Genomic DNA, 8,224 nt, shown 5'->3' on the forward strand with positions numbered 1-8,224 from the left:
TGGTGGGTTGTTTGATAAACCAATACTTCAAGCTTCAGTTTCAACAAAGATACCAGATTTAAAAGTGAGAGGTTGTGGGTTGCATATGATATCAGAGAACAATGCTGCAGAATTTGTTCAAAATTTAATAAACCAGACCATTATTGAACACTTGGATTTCAATTTTGATCGACATTGTGAGGACATTTATGTTCTTGTTTTCTTATAATCTGATGATTTATATAAAGATGAAAATTGAAATTGATCTTTGTTTGTTTTGGTATTGAAACAGAGAGAATTGGAACCTTTTTTTTTTCTTTAATGTGGGAGTAAATGATGAGATTTCTCTTTGTTCTTGCATCTGTATATGATGAACAAGAGGGGGGGGGGAGAGAGAGAGAGAGAGAGAGAGAAGGCTGAATAGACGAGATTTGTAATGCCCCGTACCTTGGAATTTTTACTAGTTACATTTTACCATTATTGATCGAAGAGTAACTTTTTCTTTAGTCCGGTAAATTAGGAAATTTCCTTGAGAATGCCGTAGTATACGAAAAATTGAGTTCGTGGACACGTAGTTTGTTTAAATCGGATTTTCTACGGGAAAGTTATTACCAAAATGGAAACTACTATTCTTGGTAAAGGTTTTTAAATAAGTTTTTATTTTGGGATAGAGGAGAGAGAAGTCAAAAGCAGCCCACGGAAGGACATACCCGACCTTCCCTTCCTCCTTTCTTCTCCTTTGCGTCATTTCTGGTTTTCCGGCGATTTCGTCGCCGTCCGGCCACCCCAGGACGAACCGCTTGGCATGGCGTGATCCTCTCCTCCTTCTCTACCTAGTTATCTCGTTTTGATCGGTGGAGGAAGATTTGAAGGTGTTTGAGACTGTGAACAGTAACTGTCGAATTCTTGGGTTCTTGTTTGATTTTTTTTCCGGACATTTCTACTTGAATTTGGTTGTTGTTGCAGGACGTACTGATCCCTCAAGCGAGGAGGACACGGGCAGGCAGCAGGGTTAGCTGCGAGACTCACCATTTCAGATTGGCCGAGATCGCGTCCAGGAACTAGAGGCTTGGAAATCAGCGCTTCCGTTTTGTTCGTAGGTTATTACTTAACCTACCTTGTATGATATCGGCTTAGTTATGTAGAATTGCTCTGATAACCCTTTTAAATTTAGAGAGTATTAATGCTTGAGAATATGTTATCTTATGGAGGTTAACGTGGAATTCGTACTTCCTGAATGTAATATATACGATTGGAATGTATCTATGAGTGTGAGTTAGTTTAAAGCATGTCCAGGTTTTGTAAACTCTTGGGTAGTCCATTTTAGGGGAGGTTCTGCCGATTTTTCGGTAGGATTTCACTTAACGTGGACCCCGCAGGCTCGAGGCCGGGTTTCGGGGTGAAACTTGGGTCGGGTTCTGTCAGTTGGTATCAGAGCACTAGGTTATTAGATTCTGTGGCCGATATCTTGTTATAGTCTTCTTACATACTTGATTGTATTCAGTACCTTCCGAGTGATGGCCCGACTGCAGCGGTTCCTCATCATATACTCTTCGGTGCTGAAGTACATATCAAGTGTGTAAGATGATTGTTGTTGGTGTAAATACCTTGGTGTAACTAAATTATGGGAAATTTCAAGTGGAATGAGAGGCGGACGCAGATCTCATGCTGGTAGGGACCCTTCACCCGCTGGTGAGGGTGATGATGAGCAGGTCCCTCGTGGGTTGCTACGGACTGTGGAGCGGTTGTTTGAGCGTTTTGCAGCGGCACTCCCTAATCCTAGTACTGACTATACAGTGGAGCGAGCCAGACGCCATGGGGCGTATACTTTTTCCAGTGCTCCTACGGAGTCCATAGCAGGAGATTGGATTACTCGTATGGAGAGAGTATTCGAGTCCTTGGGTTGTCCAGCTACTAGGAGGGTTCCTCTGGCTATTGATCTCTTAGACGGGGATGCATGGCTGTGGTGGCAGAGTACCAGGAATATGGGTTTTGACCCAACTACCATGACATGGGAAGAGTTTAAGACGGAGTTCTCGAATCGGTATTTTAATCAGGCATCCCAGCGCCGTCTACGACTCAGTTTCATGCAGTTGGAGCAAACTGAAAAGATGACTGTGTTGCAGTATCAGGAGCGTTTCATTGCTTTATCTCGGTATGCCCCTGAGTTGGTGGCGACAGAAAAATTGAAGGTTGATTAGTTTATTAATGGTCTCCTACCTATTTATCGAGATTGGTTGGCGCCTCACGATTACCCGACTTTTGAATTAGCTGTGGAGGCTGCTATGAGATGTGAGGCCAGATACCTAGATGGTTCCCGACCTTTGGAGAGTGGCGGTCCCAGTCAGGGGCCATCTAAGAGAATTGCATCTAGTTCGGGTTCTGCATCATCATCAGGCAGTAGACCGAGTAGTAGACCGAGTAGTTCAGACTCTAGCTATCGTCAGCACTTCAGGGGACGCTTTAGGAGGTCTGGACAGTTTGGTAGAAGGCAGACCAGAGGTGGCACTGCTGGTTCCAGTGGAGTTTTTAGTAAACAGCCGGTTCAGAGAGACTATCCCTTGTGTGATACTTGGCACCATACGGGCCAGTGTCAGGCAGGTGTGGGGACTTGTTACCAGTGTGGCCAGTGGGGCCACTACAGGAGGGATTGCCCTCAGTTGACCCAGGGAGTCCTTACTACATCTGATCAGACTGTGGGACAGACCACTGTGGGTGCTGCTAGTTCAGGTTCTCGTGGCAGTTTGTCAGGCAGGAGCAGCACTCAGCCGGGTCGAGGACAGAGAGGGCGTCCAGTGACCCAGGCCCGTCTTCATGCTATGACCCAGCAGGAGGGTCGCACTGCACCGAACGTCATTATGGGTACGTTAATTGTTTTTGGCCAACCGGCTTTCATTTTAATTGATCCTGGAGCCTCTCATTCCTTTATGTCTAGGAGGTTTTCTTTCTTTGCTAATGTGCCTTCATCTCTCCTTCTTGGAGAATGGCATGTTGTTTTACCATCAGGAGAAATGCATAGAATTGAATGGGTATATCGTTTTTGTGGAGTGTTTGTAGAAGGAGTTTGTTTAGAGGCGGATTTGATTCCATTTGAGTTAGTGGAGTTTGATGTAATCCTGGGGATGGATTTTCTTCGGATGCATCATGCCTTAGTGGATTTTTTTGTAGTACGGTGTTGTTTCGGAGTCCGGGTAAGCCAAATGTCACCTTTTATGGTGAACGGGAGGTTCTCCCATCTTGCATAATCTCAGCTTTAACTGCTAAGAAGATGTTGAGTAAGGGTTGCCAAGCTTATTTGGCACATGTGGTGAATACAAATGCAGAAGTTATGGACCTTAGCCAGATTCCGATTGTTGGTAATTATCCAGATGTATTTCCAGATGAATTGCCTGGTTTGCCCCCGGTGCGAGAGATAGACTTTACCATTGATTTACTTCCTGGTACAACACCCATCTCTCAAGCACCTTATAGAATGGCACCGGCGGAATTGAAGGAGTTGTATATACAGTTGCAGGAGTTAACTGATAAAGGGTTTATACGACCTAGTGTATCCCCCTGGGGTGCACCTGTGTTGTTTGTGAAGAAGAAAGATGGTACCTTAAGGCTTTGTATTGATTATCGGAAACTAAATAGGGTGACTATAAGGAATAAATATCCCTTGCCCCGCATTGATGATTTGTTTGACCAGTTGAGGGGTGCTAAAGTATTCTCAAAGATTGATTTGAGGTCTGGATATCATCAGTTACAGATTAAGGAGGAGGATGTAGCCAAAACTGCTTTTCGATCACGTTATGGTCATTATGAGTTCCTTGTTATGCCTTTTGGGTTGACAAATGCACCTGCTGCTTTTATGGACCTCATGAACAGGGTGTTTCGCCCGTACCTTGACCGCTTTGTAATTGTGTTCATTGACGACATTTTGGTGTACTCTAAGAATGAGGAGTTACATGCTGAACATTTGAGTATTGTGTTGGAGACCCTAAGGATAAATCAATTGTATGCTAAATTTAGTAAGTGTGAGTTTTGGCTCGACCATGTGACATTCTTGGGTCATGTTATTTCAGCTGCAGGTATTAGCGTTGATCCACAAAAAGTTGAGGCGGTGTTGAATTGGGAAAGACCTACCAGTGTGACGGAAATTCGTAGTTTCTTGGGTCTTGCTGGTTATTATCGATGTTTTGTGCAAAATTTTTCTAGAATCGCCGCTCCTCTTACCAAGTTAACTAGGAAGGGTGTCAGATTTATTTGGTCTGAAAATTGTGAGCGGAGCTTTCAAGAACTCAAGAATCGTTTGACTCGTGCTCCAATTCTAGCCTTGCCAGATGATAGTGGGGAGTATGTAATTTACAGTGATGCCTCTAGACTAGGTTTGGGTTGTGTCTTAATGCAGCATGGTAACGTGATTGCTTATGCTTCTAGACAGTTGAAACCGCATGAGTTGAATTATCCGACACATGATTTAGAGTTGGCAGCTATTTTGTTTGCTCTTAAGTTGTGGAGGCATTATCTGTATGGAGCTAAGTGTCAGATTTTCACAGACCATAAAAGCCTCAAGTATGTGTTTACACAGCCAAATTTAAATTTAAGACAACGAAGATGGATGGAATTGATCGAAGACTATGATTGTACCATTGAGTACCACCCCGGTAAGGCGAATGTGGTGGCGGATGCACTCAGTAGAAACCCCTCTGTGACTTTGTCATATTTAAGGGCCACTCGTGTACCGCTATTGTCAGAGTTGAGGTCTACTGGGGTTGTGTTATCGGTGGATGAGGTTGGCGCTTTGGTGGCTAGTTTTCATGTGAGACCAGTGTTCATTGATAAAGTACGGGAAGCACAACCTCTTGACCCAAGAATTGAGGGGATTAAAGAAGGTGTTCGTGGCGGTTGGCAACCTGATTTCTCTATTCGAAGAGATGTGACTTTAGTATTTGGAAAAAGACTTTGTGTTCCTAACGATGAAGCACTTAAACAAGAAATACTTAATGAAGCTCATAATTCCGCATATGCTTTGCATCCTGGTGGTACAAAAATGTACCGGACTCTCAAGGAATACTATTGGTGGCCAAACATGAAAAGAGAAATTGCAGCCTTTGTGAGTAAATGCTTTGTGTGCCAACAAGTGAAGGCAGAAAGGCAGAAGCCGTCGGGTTTGTTACAACCTTTGCCAATTCCGAAATGGAAATGGGAACATCTCACCATGGACTTTCTGTATAAGTTACCTCGTACCCAGGATGGTAATGATGGTATTTGGGTGATTGTGGATCGACTCACCAAATCAGCTCATTTTCTGGCGGTTAAAGAAACTTTTAGTGTAGACAAGCTGGCAAGATTATATGTGGATGAGATTGTGAGGCTTCATGGTGTGCCCGAGTCCATTGTTTCCGATCGCGATGCCCGCTTCACATCAAAGTTTTGGAGGAAGGTTCACAAGTTTATGGGAACAGAACTACAATTTAGCACTGCTTTCCACCCTCAAACTGATGGGCAATCTGAGCGAACTATACAGACTTTGGAAGACATGCTGAGGGCGTGTGCTCTACAATTTAAAGGAAGTTGGGATAAGCACTTGGCTTTGATGGAGTTTGCTTATAACAATAGTTATCACTCGAGTATTGGTATGGCTCCCTACGAAGCTTTATATGGGAAACAGTGTAGGACTCCCTTGTGTTGGGATGAAGTAGGAGAAAGACAACTTATTGGTCCTGAAATTATTGAAATCACAACAGATAAAATTAAGGTGATTAGAGAGAGGCTCAAGACGGCTCAAAGCAGATATAAGAGCTACGCTGATAACCGCAGGAAGCATCTTGAATTTCAAATTGGTGATTGGGTATTTTTGAAGTTATCTCCTTGGAAGGGTGTGGTAAGGTTTGGTAAACGTGGGAAACTTAGTCCAAGGTATATTGGTCCCTATGAAATTGTGGAACGAATTGGTCTTGTTGCTTATCGCTTGGCCTTACCCCCACAACTATCTAGATTACATGATGTCTTCCACGTATCCATGCTTCGCAAGTACATAGCTGATCCTTCTCATGTATTACCAGCTCAACCCATTACACTTAGAGAAGATTTATCATATGAAGAAGAACCAGTGCAGATTCTTGATCGCCGTGAGCAAGTACTCCGAAATAAGGTTATACCTTTGGTTAAGGTACTGTGGAGGAATCATCTCATTGAGGAAGCCACATGGGAACCGGAGGAGCATATGAGGCGACAGTATCCACATCTATTTCCTTGACAGGTACAATTTCGAGGACGAAATTTTATAAGGAAGGGAGATTGTAATGCCCCGTACCTTGGAATTTTTACTAGTTACATTTTACCATTATTGATCGAAGAGTAACTTTTTCTTTAGTCCGGTAAATTAGGAAATTTCCTTGAGAATGCCGTAGTATACGAAAAATCGAGTTCGTGGACACGTAGTTTGTTTAAATCGGATTTTCTACGGGAAAGTTATTACCAAAATGGAAACTACTATTCTTGGTAAAGGTTTTTAAATAAGTTTTTATTTTGGGATAGAGGAGAGAGAAGTCAAAAGCAGCCCACGGAAGGACATACCCGACCTTCCCCTCCTCCTTTCTTCTCCTTTGCGTCATTTCTGGTTTTCCGGCGATTTCGTCGCCGTCCGGCCACCCCAGGACGAACCGCTTGGCATGGCGTGATCCTCTCCTCCTTCTCTACCTAGTTATCTCGTTTTGATCGGTGGAGGAAGATTTGAAGGTGTTTGAGACTGTGAACAGTAACTGTCGAATTCTTGGGTTCTTGTTTGATTTTTTTTCCGGACATTTCTACTTGAATTTGGTTGTTGTTGCAGGACGTACTGATCCCTCAAGCGAGGAGGACACGGGCAGGCAGCAGGGTTAGCTGCGAGACTCACCATTTCAGATTGGCCGAGATCGCGTCCAGGAACTAGAGGCTTGGAAATCAGCGCTTCCGTTTTGTTCGTAGGTTATTACTTAACCTACCTTGTATGATATCGGCTTAGTTATGTAGAATTGCTCTGATAACCCTTTTAAATTTAGAGAGTATTAATGCTTGAGAATATGTTATCTTATGGAGGTTAACGTGGAATTCGTACTTCCTGAATGTAATATATACGCTTGGAATGTAAATATTGGAATGTATCTATGAGTGTGAGTTAGTTTAAAGCATGTCCAGGTTTTGTAAACTCTTGGGTAGTCCATTTTAGGGGAGGTTCTGCCGATTTTTCGGTAGGATTTCACCTAACGTGGACCCCGCAGGCTCGAGGCCGGGTTTCGGGGTGAAACTTGGGTCGGGTTCTGTCAAGATTGTCCTTGCACATTTGAATTTTGGATGGCACCGTAACGGAGCTAACGGCTCCATATACTAAAATTGGGTTGAACAATTCTTAGGTTCACCCCTAGGGTGAATGAGCATATTCACCCACATTGTCGATTAACATATATATTTTTACTTAATAAATTTATAACTCAACGGTCCATATCTTAAATTATCCTTTAAAGATCATCTCTGTAAAAAATCAATCGAATCGGAAATCGTTTAATTATCTAATTGAATCAAACAAATGGATGGTTCTAACAACACTTACTACTACTTTAATGAACAGTCCATGTATTTCATAGTAATGAATAACTAAAAGGTCTTCAATTTGATTGATTTTTTACAGAGCTAATATTTATATTACGTTATACAACATGAATGGTTGGATTAGAAAATTATAAAGTTATTATGCATTAATCGCAAGAGATGGTGAATTTGCTCATTCACCCTAGGGGTGAACCTAAGAATTGTTCAATTGGGTCGGGGTGAAAACCTCAGATACCACTCTGATAGTTTTGGAAGCTGAGGTACGAAAGTTTAGAATGGCAAACAGGTAGGACACTGTTTGGGTCATTTTTCTTAAAAAAATATTGCGCTCGTTAACCCAAGTAACTAGGATTTAGATTATCAGCCTGCTTTGCTGACAAATTTTGCTGTAAACGAAAAGTAGATCCAAGTCCATTATATATTATCCGATAATGTTTGCCGAATAAAAGTTAATAATCAGCTTTATCTGCTGCTTATAATGCAGTCCAAGAACAGTTTAGTATACCAAAGTTTCAGAAGGCACTTTTCTTTTCTTTGTTTCTGTGCGATCTGTCTCTTCCTCTCATTTGCATGTACGTGTACCCATCAGTCACCATGGCACCTCCTTAGTAAGCTTGCTTTGTAAAAGTCTGCAAGAGAAAGAATTGACCCTACGTACCCTCGTAGCTTTGTT

This window comes from Rosa rugosa, chromosome 7, assembly GCF_958449725.1.
Source record: "Rosa rugosa chromosome 7, drRosRugo1.1, whole genome shotgun sequence".
Classification (NCBI taxonomy): Eukaryota; Viridiplantae; Streptophyta; class Magnoliopsida; order Rosales; family Rosaceae; genus Rosa; species Rosa rugosa.